The 13,256-nt window shown below is 37.8% G+C and overlaps 1 protein-coding gene across 1 annotated transcript in view; it reads left to right on the forward strand.

Moving 5' to 3' along the window:
- The first annotated feature begins 530 nt into the window (after positions 1 to 530).
- LOC101162254 (transmembrane protein 237A) overlaps positions 531 to 13,256 on the forward strand; it is a 42,463-nt gene continuing 29,737 nt past the window's right edge. The window contains exon 1 of the mRNA XM_078939643.1: positions 531 to 582. The gene's annotated coding sequence lies outside the window, so the exon portion shown is untranslated. The remainder of the gene's footprint in view (positions 583 to 13,256) is intronic.

Raw genomic sequence — 13,256 nt, forward strand, 5'->3', positions numbered from 1 at the left:
ATTTCAAATTGTTGTGGGGCACTGACAGGAAACGCAGCAAAGAGGGGATAGAAACACATATTCTCCATTTTACTTTTCTCTGGTTCTTTTAAACATAATTTGAAAAATATGATGTTCTTCTGTCTCAGACTTATCAATGTTCAAAATTCCCATGTAAAATTTTAAATATTCCTCTTTAGACCTGGTGTCCACATACGAGAACATAATGTGGGGTTTATTTTCACTGTATTTAATTCTGTTTACCTGGGGCCTGTGATCACGAAATTAAAAAAGAATATATCAAACAGGAGCTTGGGTCTGAAGAAGTTAAAAAATGTTTGTCTGAAAAAAAATTCTAGGACTGAAAGTGTTCCTGAACTGTGACAAAAAAATACAAAAAAACTAAAAAAAATGTAAAATTTGATTTTCAGTCTAGAAGCCAGTCTGTGATCAATGAAGTTGCAGTCAGAACCTGAATCGATTAACGAAAGAAATCAATTAAACGAAAGAAATCCAAATTCTTTGCACTTCCTGTGCCCAAGTACTAAACAGGAAGTAAAGGCCTTGGCCACCATTTTGTTCTTTAGGCACCAGGAAGAGAAGGTGAGAAACATGACAAAAATCAATCCTGTCTTAAACATGGTGATTGTGCTTTACATGCATGATGTGTCTAAAAGTGATGAGCTATGACAGACAGGTGACAAGTAGATACATCTACTTGGAGCATGGCATTCTAACCACAGCTGAGCAAACAGCGGACCCTGCTCCTTGGACAGGATTCAGAAGAGTAAAGATTAACAAAGTTTTATTCCCTGACAGAGTTTTCTAAAACAAAGGTTAACAGATGTCCAGGCCTCAACTTGAGAGTCTACAATGCACACGTGTCTAGCTGCACAGTCATGCGGGAGCCAGTGAAGTGAAACTAACACAGGAGTGATGTGTTCTCTTCTGCTAGTTCCTGCTAACAATCTTGCTGATGCATTCTGAATAAGCTGGAGACTTCATAAGGAACTCTTAAGACACATTGCTAACAAAGAGTTACAGTAATCCATTTTAGACGGAACAAATGCATGGATGAGTTTTTCTGTATCACTCTTCGAAAGTATATTTCTGATCTTAGCAATATTCCCAGGTGAAAAAAGACCGTTCTACACGCCTGAGATATGTGAGCCTTAAATGATAAATCCTGGTCAAATAAAACATCAAGGTTTCTAACTGTGGAATTGGGGGGTATAATTACGCCATCCAGGGAGACTATCGGATCAGACAGATCCTCTCTGAGGTTTTTGGGACCTAGTATAATGACCTCAGTTTTTTCTTGGTTCAGGAGGAGGTAATTAATTATCATCCAGGTCTTCATGTCTTTGATGCAGGCATTCAGTTTCTCTATATTGTCATTCTGGTCAGGTTTAATGGATAAATACAACTGCGTATCATCAGCAGTTTCTGTACTGTGGTGAGGTCTAAACCCCGACTGAAAGTCTTCAAAGTGGCTATTGTCCTGTAGGTGGCGGTATAGCTGCTTAACTACAACTACAAGGGGAGTTTTGATATTGGTCTATTGCTGGCCAGATTGCTAGGATCTAAACTGGGCTTTTTCAGAAGAGAATTAACAACTGCATATTTAAAATACTGCGGCAAATAACCTTTTTTAGAGAGGTATTTATTATAGTTAATATGGAATCATTAATGAGGGGGAAGGTTTCTTTAAAAACTCTAGTGGGAATTTGGTCTAACAGACAAGTTGAGGATTTGAAGGACGTAATAGCTTATGTTATTTCCGCTTGATCCAGAGCAGTGAAGAAGTCTAATATTACAGAGGTTTCAATGAGTGCCTTCACTTCTACCGCTTCAGCCTGCTCTGGGCTGATAGTAGGAATAACTAATTTCAACTTACGTCTAATATTTGAGATTTTACTATTGAAAAATGTAAGAAAATCATCAGAGCTGAGAGAAACAGGAATATGTGGTTTTACTGAGCTCTGACTGCAAGTTAATCTAGCAATAGTACTAAAAAGAAATCTTGGATTATTTCCATTCTCTGATATTAAGGTTGAATAGTACTTGGTTCTAGCTCTATGCAGAGCTTTTTTATAATTAAATAGGCTATGTTTCCAGGTATTCAGAGACTGCTCTGAACCGGAGCTGCGCCATTCTCTTTCCAATTTACAGGTTAATTGTTTAAGAGAATGTGTTTCAGCGTTAAACCACTGTGCTACTTGGTTTTGTCTAATGAATTTAGGTTTCATGGGGGGGACCACATTGTATTCTTAAGGGCTTGTAAGGCATCATTAACAAATTGGTCATTTGTACTGGGACTGATGGAGCTGGTCTCAGAGTATTTGCTCAGAATGTCACTAAGTACTGGTTGAACTGTGAGATTAAACTCAGACACAGAACGATCAGATAAGGTTCTTCTAAGCTGTTTCTTGTTCACTGGGGCAGTAGCATGTTCTAATGTAAACTGGAAGGTAATCAGAAAGTGATCAGAAATTAGAGTCTTCCTGTTTGGATGAATTATAGTCAATGATGCTTTCAAATGAGTTATAAACATGCTTTACTTTAGGGCTGAAAAGTAAGATAGACTGTGATATTACTGCCAAACCACCTCCTTTCCCGGAAATCCTGGATTTCTGATAGTTAGCATAAGTAGGGGGGGGGGGGGGGGGGGGGGGGGCTATATTCAGTCTTACATAGTCATCCTATTGGAGCCAAGTTACTGTTAAGGCTAGAAGAATAAGTTTGTTATCATTAATTAATTCATTGACTAAGAGGGACTTAGAGAAAATGGATTGAATGTTTTATAAACCACATTTAATGACATAATGAATCTGCTTGTGGGTACTGCTGTCTGTCACTTTAAGGTTTCTGTGAAGCGCTCCTTTCACTTGTCTTTCAGCACATAAGCTAAAGCTAGGAACTGCTTGACTGCTTGACGCCATCTCTCTGTATGTAGCTAGGAATTTTGTCCTTTGGATGAACCAGTTTTTGTCTGAGTATTAACTGGTTTGAGATAAACTGGGATGTTATGTTGTCTTAAAATCCTTTTTAGTTTTTCAGACAGGCCTGAGATATAAAGATGAGGTATAAGAATGGTGGTCTCAGGTTTATTCTTCCATCCATCTACGGCAGTGTAGATGGATGGAAGAACCAGTTCCACCTGGGTCGTTAACAGCTGAAAGAGATAACCAGTTTGCAGAGGGAGTCACTGGCTCCCCAACCCCCAGCTGAGGACAAAGGACTATTAACGATCCGAAACCATGTTGGCTAAGTTGACAATAACATCCAGTTTCAGGTCTGACTCCTCCCCCATGAGCACATATAAACCAGCTCTTTTACCACCTATTTCATAATTGAAGTATTTTGGATAAGAGTTGGAAAGTCTTCTAACTTTAAAAGCTATGTCCAGATGACAGCCCCTAAACCTATTACTATGAGGGTTCAATAAAGTTTAATTTAAAAAAAAATATCTATCAGAGTTCAACAGGAACAAACCATAGAAATCTTAAAATTGCACTAGCGCACTATACTAACGTGAACTACCAACAAGGTAGTTGTGTAGAAGACTGCTGGGATCTAAGGTGGTAGCAATCACTCCAGTAGGTCGGGTCAGGACACATATGATGTTCAGGTGAGAGAGAATTAAAATAACAGAGTCCAGGGATTGACTTTTTCACCTTCCTTTGAAGGGATTGGATTTATTTGTAGTTGCGTGTGGTTTCTATGAACAGAAACACAATAATATGAACTGATGAGAATAACTGACATCATCAGAAAGAAAATACAGGATGTATATAACTCTTATTTAACCCAAAATAGCTTCAGAATGATCACATGAACAGAAATTGTCAGTTAAGGAACTAATATTGGGTATTAAGTCATTTATAACAGCATCACACACTGTATTTATATATATCTGCAGCAATAAAACAAACTGTCTCAGCTGAGGTGTTAGCATTAGCTCCGCCGCGCAAGCTAGCAGCTATTTAAGCATATTTGTGGTTAAACAGACACTAAAACTTGAGGTAAATAATCAAAATACACTCATAATGAACAGAAACATAACTTGAGTGCTTAATAACTGTACACTTACATGTTAATCACGCACACACAACCCAAATGCTCAGCTCATGTCTCATCTGTGCAGCAGCTGCAGGCATGGCCAGTGGTGGTGAGTTCAGGAATAGGTGGGAAATCTTAACACCAAGCGTTTTCCTTTTGTACAGTAGTAAAGTTTAATTTCTCTGCACATTTCCTAGTGCTCCTACGGTAGTGGTGATACGTTGACATTGATTTGAAAGGCCAGCGCGGGCATTTTGGAGGCAGAAGCAGAAATATTTAAATCAGTTGCAACGTTTTTAACGGAAAAAAATGACATTGGTAAAAAAATTACAGAAGCTAATTTTGAGAGCAAATCCAAAAGAAAATGAAACGCAGCATTTGTTCAAGGAGAATGAAATTGAAGACATGGAAGACCAACAATCATTTCATTTGGTAAGTTAGAGTGTTTCTTGTGTTAGCAGCTTAGCTTGTCCCCACCCGTTGCTATGTTTCTTTGGTGTGACTGCGGTTGTCAGGGAGATGACGCAGCGACGGAAGGGGGCGTCGCCTTGGGGCGCAGGCGCACGAGAGGGGAAGACGCGCGGGAGAGCAAAAGGGGAGGGGCTGTTTGGCTGCATGTTTTCAGTTTGAATGAGAAGGAGTTCGGAGACGTTGTGCTGTAAGAGTTGATCTGACCAAAGAAATAAACGGCTAAACGGCCTGTTCTAAAGCAACGGTGTCCCGCTAAATCTGTTACCATTAAAGTCCCGACCGGACTGGAGATCATAACAGCGGTTTCCGACTATGGTCCGAAGCCTCACGCTGAAGGTAACACTTGAACTGCAATCAATGAGAGCTATAGTTATTACAAATTAACAAAAATGTGATTATTATAAAAAACAATTTTTTGTTTATATTTTTGTATCCTGCAAGACATGTCCGCGAACCGTCCTTAGAGGAAGAAAAAGTGTAAAGTCTTTTCTCCAGCGTTCTAAAATATTACTTTAGACTGGATGCAGTTCATTTTCAGGTATGTGACTCTCTACTCTGCATCTACACCAATCTCAAGTTGGTACACCTACAACTAGTGGCTATATACTTGTAATTTTCCTGGTGGCCAGATATGTCTTCCAGTTGACAGACATAACTGGCTGTTGTAATCTATAGCCATTTAAACAATTATTTTGTTTAAGCTGTACAGCTTCACTGGCGTTAAAAGGAAAAAGTGACAGATGCAATGGTTATTTTAAGCCACCGTGGCATATTTAATTCATGGAACACTTACTTCTGAAGTCCGTATAACCGCCAACATAAAATTACAAAAACTGGAGGGGAAAAAAGAAAATCGTATGTCCAGAGATGCTCAACGTGATGACATCATATGCATCTCTGTTTAACATCTTAGCACCCCTTAGTGGTAAAAATAAAGCCTTAAATTCTCTGACAGACATCTAACTGTTTTACTTCTGCTTTGACAGTAGATTACTTTTGAAATTTGGACACATTTACCAAGAATTTATTTGGCTGAACTGAGACTTGCCTAAACCTATGCTATGTAAAATAATAAAATAAGCATCACAATACTGATTACATCACTGGTTAGAGCTACATTTGTTGAAATTTACTAGTTCAGACTGGGTTTTAATCTGATTTGCTTCTCGATGATTCACATGGTTTTGGTCCTGAATTCCACCTTGATGTGGCTTAGTGTTGAAGGAAAGAAGAAATCAGTCGCTTTGAGATTTCTTCCATGCGTGTTCTTAAGTCGGGAGAATGACCGGAAAAAGCGAACGGAATAAAATTAAGAGTTTTTTATTGTCCCTAACAAAGAGCTCTAAACAAAATAAAACAGATCGATCTGGGTGCCCAAATTCAAGGCCTGCAATACTTAAGAAATTACAATCCGAATTTACATGCAGCTTGTCTGGGGACAAAGCTTTTTCCAAAGCATGGCCCTTTTAAACATGTGGTCAGAGTCCCTCCTCCTGAAGCATGATGGCTGCTGAATCTCCGCCTCCTTCAGCCCATACTTGGAATCACAGCATCTGGTCTCTGGGGAGCAATTTCACAGATGGACACAGTACAGAATCCCCATGGGTCCACCACAGGTGGCAGGAACTCCCCAGCAGGTAGTCGATCCTAGAGCTTTGTTCTTCACACGTGAACGGACGCCAGGAAGGGTTCCCTTACATTGAATCAGCCCCAGAGTAGTTAATTTATGGCCCATGTCAGACCTACAACCAAATGGCCTCTGAATATCAAAAGCTCTGTTTCCCCTGAAGGGGGATGAGCTTACAGCTGAAGTCAAAACCTTCTCACATATGCAACTCCAGGAAGCTTCTTCAAAGTTCACAGAACATTAAAGCACACACTTCAGCACATGACTAATCTTCAATGTAATAAAAAGTAAGACTGAAAACCCTAATGAAATGAGGACCAAAAATATAATAAAATTTCACCAGTGTGGAGCCCTCCGGGGGCCATTGAAAGTAAAAATGTCGTAGTTTATTTTTTTTCTACAATAAATGTATCGATTTATTGTAGCTTGATTTATTACCATTTTATCATTTATGTTTCTTTACCCACTGCATGAGTTGAAAAAAAATTTTTTGTCCGTCCTTAGGTTTTCCCAAGGTTTGCATTTACAACAGATAGACATGATAGAGGGTGACATTGAAGAAAGTTCAGCCAGTCTGCACAACGGCTGTGGAACGAATGAGATTTAAAAAAATGAACAAATCATTGGTGGACAACATGAATGTGTTGTCATTGATGAGAGTCACTTCAGACATAAATAAGGGTAAAGACAATGACGAATTTAGTGTGTAATTAAGTGTGTGTATGTGAGTGTGTGTCAGTCACACTTGTTAACTTACTGTATTGTTTAGTAATCTAAATGCGCAACTTGAGCATACCCCAACAAAAATGCTTGAGTTGTAACTCATGTTTAGGCCAAGTTTTTCAAAAATATTAAATGTGGATCAAGTTGAGCCATGTCATTATATTCCCTGATCATATTCCATGGATCACAGAACATTATTTAATTTAATTTGATTTAATTTGATTTATTTATTTATTTTAAGCATTGTAGTCAAAGTAATAAAGAATTTACACACATTTATCAAACTCATTACAGAAGTAGAGCTTAATTTATTGCTTGAAAAGGAGTGGGAAGAAGCGAATTTATATAATCCCACCCCTACTAAGTTAATTCATTTTACAGTTTTACAGTTTTTGTAATCCAGTTCTGATCCGATAGATTCTTTTAAAGTAACAAAATCCAGTGCCTAGTAATGATTGATTATCTTCAGAAAACATTCATTCATGATTTCAGTAAACAGTAACGGTAACCATTATGTAATAATCATTGATTATTATTAGACCACATTATCACAATAAACCAGTAATTATTGCTACACATTGCAAATCAAGTAAAGAAAATCAATATCTTATTGATTGTAATTCAAACATTTTAGTAATCATTATTGTACATTACACAATGTAATACTCATTGGTTTTAATTAAAGATCTTTGATTATTTCACCACAATCAAGTGCACACATGTATTTGGAATCATTCAAACACCTGTTGATCCTTAACTCCTCTTATATTCATATTATAAAATCAGACTTTCTTTATACCTTTTCTTGAATATTTGGATATTTGAACATTGTTTGAGCTCATTACTTAACCCGTTTCAAGTTTAGTGCCACACACAGACACAGAAACTTTTCTTTGTGGTTGTTATCAGTTTGATCTTGAAATTCCTACATCCCCTCTGTGAGGGATCGAGCGGTCAAAGAGGACAACAGAAGTTTCTCAAAAATGAAAATTTTAATTTTCTCAAAAAATGTAAAAAGATGAACAAACTGGGCCCGTAAAAGAGGTCAACAGAAACATAATTAACTCAGGCAATAACTTTAACTTAACCAACTGAACAGACCAAGTAACAGAAACAAACTGACCTAACCAAAGACACAACAGGGGAACATATATAGTGGCTGATCAGACCACTTGAGAAACATGGGGGGGGGGGGGGGGGGGACTAACATGACTACAAAAACATTTAACAAAGACTACAAAAGACAAGACTAAACACAAAACTTGGTCTCTTAGTGGAAGAGAAAATCATCAAAAGTGGAACAAAATAAATGATGACCAACAGAAGCAAAGCAAATAAACATTAAATAAGTCCATTGATTTCTCCCCTGGAGGCTTCTGTAGATGGTGCCTTCCTAATTGTCTGACTGGAGTATTTAAAGGCTGTGAAGACTTGAGCTCCTCCTTTGCCAGTCCTCACAGCACAGCTCCAGGAGCAGAACCTCAGCCACACCCGTAGAGACCAGTAGCACCCTCAGCACTGGCAACTCAAAAAAACCCAGGTGACATTAATTAAACAAACCAAAATAAAGTAAACTAAACAAATGTACATGTGTTAGAAATTATTGAAAATAGATAATGAATGTATATTTTAACTCAAAGAAATGTGTGCATTTATTCAAGAATAAAGAATCTGAAATAATAAAATTAAAAAGAAAGTGTGCAATGCTGAGGGGAGGTAACCACCATGTTGTTTGTGGGTGTGGCAGGGTATGCTGCCATCACACCCTCAGTTTGTTGCCTCTTTCATTTTCTAAGAACTGTTTTTGGACATTGAATGGTTACGATTTCCCACTGACTGTATAAAAGTTGCGCAGTGTAAAAATCTTAATGTTTTAATAATAAGTGAGTAATAGAAATTGTTACTATCAATTCCTTATTGAGTAAATCTGTACAAATACTGAATATCTCTATATTTTTTCCTGAACAGTTAGTTATGTTCTTTTTTACATTTCAAAATTTTTTCATGAGCCAGGCACTTGTATAAACTGTATTGAAATTATTTTTTTCCTTCATTCATTCATTTAAACAGTATAGAAGAGGAAGACTGGCAGGAGTATTGAAGAGGAAAAATGGGTTTTTGGCATGCTGGGAGTTTTTGGCCAGAGAAGTGGAAAGCCAGTTCTGCAACTTATAGAAAAAAAGAAGTTGCACAGAAATTTTGCCAGTAATTGCACAACATGGATCCACTACCATTATAGATGAATGGCGATCTTAGTGTGTGCTCCCTGCACTTGGATACAAACACTACACTGTCAATCACAGTAAGACATATGTAGATTCACACAGTGGTGCTTACACACAACACCTTGAAATGGCATGGTGGACATACAAAGAAAAAGTGTGGAGGCTTCGAGGAAATCGAACCGAAAACCTGTTAAAAGAGCACCTGTTTTGTGACTGAGTGGAACCAGTGACTAGCTAAAAAACACCGTAATGATATCCTTGGAAGGTTACTTCATGATATTTAAAAAGTATTTTTATGGCCCGCAGCAGCAGTCACTGACAGCAAGGACCAAATTGTTTTCGCAGTTGGAACGACTTCGCCACCTTTCAGCGAGAATGTGACCCCCGCCGCATGCTCGAAAAGTCACCAAAATGTGCACACACCTGGGATTAATTGCAAATGAATTTTCCACAAAGTCAACGTCACCCCCCGAAGACGATGACATCACGGCCAGTGATCCCATCAAAAAAATGAATGGGACGAAAATCGCCTATGGGGCCGAACAAAATGTACCATATACAAACGAAAACTCGTCCTAGGGATTTTTTGCTATTTTCTCGTAACTTCTCAGGCATCCATAGCAAGAATTAAAAGTTGTAGGTTTTGAACGGCGTGCGCGTGGCGAGCTAGCAAAGTGGTGGTTAAAACTCTAATTTTTTTCAATGGAATACTGTGAAATTTTGATGCATGCGTCCAAGGCTGGAACTGAACATTATTAAAAACACTGTATATGGACATATAAGGAATGTGGACGTGGCTAGCATAAAACCACTGTTGCTAGGGACAACAAAAAGTTGATTTTTTCCGATCCGTCTGAAACTGACGTCCATCTGTTCGTCATCCCCAGGCGACCAAAACATAAAATGGTTGCTATGGAGATAAAATCAACAGAAAAGCCACCATTTTGAAAAAAGTGTTTTTTTTTATCAACTTATGACAATTAGGCCCCATTTACACTCCATGGTTCAAGTGACCCAATTCCGATTTTTTTCCTCTCATGTGGAACAGATCGGATATGACTGGTGAACGTGTAAGCAGGACAAAAGCGCATGGATTCCGATTTTCTCAAATGGGACACAGGCCTCATTCATATGTGGAAATAAATCAGATCATTTCCTGTGCTGCGCACAATTTCCAGTCATGTATTCTTCTATTTACAACTCCAAACAAAGAGGAGTTGCTGTTTTGATTAATAAAAACGTTACATTTACTCATAAGGATACAGTTACTGACTCAGAAGGCAGATTTGTAATTATTGATATATCCATTCAGAATAAGGACTTTTGCATAACCAGTGTCTATGGCCCGAATGTTGACGACTCTTCCTTCTTTCACAGATTCTTCACCTCACTCTCGGTTCACTCTGACTCCACAATCATTATAGGAGGAGACGTCAATCTGATTCTGGATCCTGATCTTGACAGACTCAGCACAGCAGTAAACCAACGTACATGGCGTTCTGCAAGTATACTAAAGCAGTACATGAATGATCTGGATCTCTGCTACGTTTGGCGCTCATGTCACCCAAACACTAAAAGGTTCACCTTTTTTTCTCCAGTTCACCATTCACATTCCCGTTTAGACTATTTATTAGTCAGTAAATCTCTTTTAAAAGAAATTAAAAGTTCCAACATTCATCCAATCATTATCAGTGACCATGCACCAGTTTCTGTAAATATTTCTAGGGAAATCCCCACACCCTCAGGTACAACCTGGAGGTTTAATACGTCTCTGTTAAAAGACCAAGAATTTATTGAATTCTTTAAAAAAGAGTGGGCAACCTTCTTAGAATTCAACAATACTCCTGATATCTCACCATGTCTTCTTTGGGAAACAGCAAAAGGAGTCACGGGAGGGAAAATCATTTCTTACTCAACTCATAAAAAACGCAAAGAGAAAGCAAATTTATTAGAATTAGAAAAATAAAATCAAAACCCTGGAGACTGCTTATGCTGCTTCTGCACAGGAAAACATTCTGGGTGATCTGAAAATTTTAAAGCTGCAGTTAAATGACATTATTAATACACAAACACAATTTCAAATACAAAGGCTACGACTTGAAGGATTTGAAAACTAGAATAGATCTGGCAAATTTCTAGCTAATCAGCTTAAAATTTATAGAGAAAAATCAACAATCACTTATATTATGGACCAAACAGGAAATGTCACTCACGACCCGGTCAAAATTAATAACGCATTTGAAAACTTTTATAAAAACTTGTACACATCACAGATCAATCCGTCAGAGTGAAGTATTGACTCATTTCTTAATAATGTAAACCTACCCTGGTTAAATGATGATCAAATCACAAATTTAGACTCTCAGCTCTCGTTGTCTGAACTTCATGAAGCTCTGTTACTTATGCCTAATGGCAAAGCACCAGGGCCAGACGGCTTTCCTGCTGAGTTGTATAAAGAATTCTGGGAACAGCTGGCACCAACGTTTTATAAAACTGTCATATTTATCAATGAAAGCCAATCAATGCCACCTAACATGAACTCAGCCAACATAATCCTTCTTCTAAAACCAGATAAAGATCCCACAAGCCCTTCAAGCTATCACCCCGTTTCTTTAATCAATGCAGATGTAAAGATTATCTGCAAAACACTAGCACAGAGAATAGAAAAAAATCACTCCTCACATAATTCACTTCGATCAAACTGGATTCATCCAAGCCAGACACTCGGATGACAATCTCCGCAGACTTGTTAATATAATAGACTTTGCCACCATTAAAAACCAGGAAATGACCATACTATCGCTGGATGCTGAAAAAGCTTTTGACAGAGTAAACTGGAAATTCCTGATTGCTGCCCTCCATGAGTTTGGGTTTGGATAATCATTCATCAATTGGATTAAAATATTATATCACAACACCAGTGCATCAGTTATAACTAATAAACAGACTTCCAACAGGTTTTTTCTCGGAAGAGGAACAAGACAGGGTTGCCCACTCTCCCCTTCTCTTTTTGTTATATTTATTGAGCCTCTAGCTGCAGCAGCAATAAGACAGAATGAGAGCATTAAAGGAATTAAAACCAAACACAGCCATCATAAAATTAGTCTCTATGCAGATGACATATTTACTGTTTTTAAGTAACTTACATTCTGTAAATGAATCAGCAACAATCATTACTGAATTCTCCTCCACATCAGACTACTCCATTAATTGGAATAAGTCTGTTTTATTACCACTGAACAGTAATGCGGAGCAAGACTCACGATACCAGTCAAATCAGGAAATATCAAATATCTAGGTATCTATTTTAACCCCCAAACTATCAGAACTGGTGCAGCTAAACCACACCCCATTACTGAAAAGCATACAGGACGATGCTGTGGAGGCTTAAAATTACCTAACTTCTACAGATATTTTCTTGCAAATAGATTACAATACATCTTAATATGGTTAAAAAATAATCCAGAAACCAACTCATGGTTAGACTTGGAACAGGCATTATGTGAAAAGATCAACCTGTCAGATCTACCATTTATTAGCCAAACAGTTAAAAAACAGGATTGTTTCCAAAGTATAAATATAAACGCCACTTAAACAGCCTCTCTGATTAATTTTAAATGAATAAGACTCTCTCCAAAATATACAAACTTTTATGCAATTTAGATAATATTTCACTTCCGACAACAAAATGGCATGCAGATTTGAGCATCAGCACAGATGAAAGCTTCTGGTCAGAATTTTGTCTAAACACCATTAAACTGACAAAAAGTCCAAACTTGCAGCTAATCCATTTCAAAACTCTTCACAGAATTTACTACACTGGACAGAGGATGTGCAAGATGGGTCTCATTAACTCAGACATTTGTGAGCACTGTGACAGTAATCTACCCGACAGTTACATGCATGCACTGTGGTTCTGCACACCTGTCCAGGCTCTCTGGTAGCAGGTATGTGCCAATCTATCAGTCTGGCTTAAGGTTTCAATCACGACTTCACCGTCACTTTGCCTGCTTGGTGACATGAGTGCCATCGATGTAGAAGGAGGATTATTATCTATCATTTTCATAACTGTTTGTATTGCTAAACAAATGATTTTAATAAATTGGAAAAACAAGAAAAATATAAATATAAGTCAACACAGGAATCTGCTGTTTGATCATATCAGCTTG

Source organism: Oryzias latipes, chromosome 21 (assembly GCF_053564925.1).
Source record: "Oryzias latipes strain Hd-rR chromosome 21, Olatipes_Hd-rR_3.1".
Classification (NCBI taxonomy): domain Eukaryota; kingdom Metazoa; phylum Chordata; class Actinopteri; order Beloniformes; family Adrianichthyidae; genus Oryzias; species Oryzias latipes.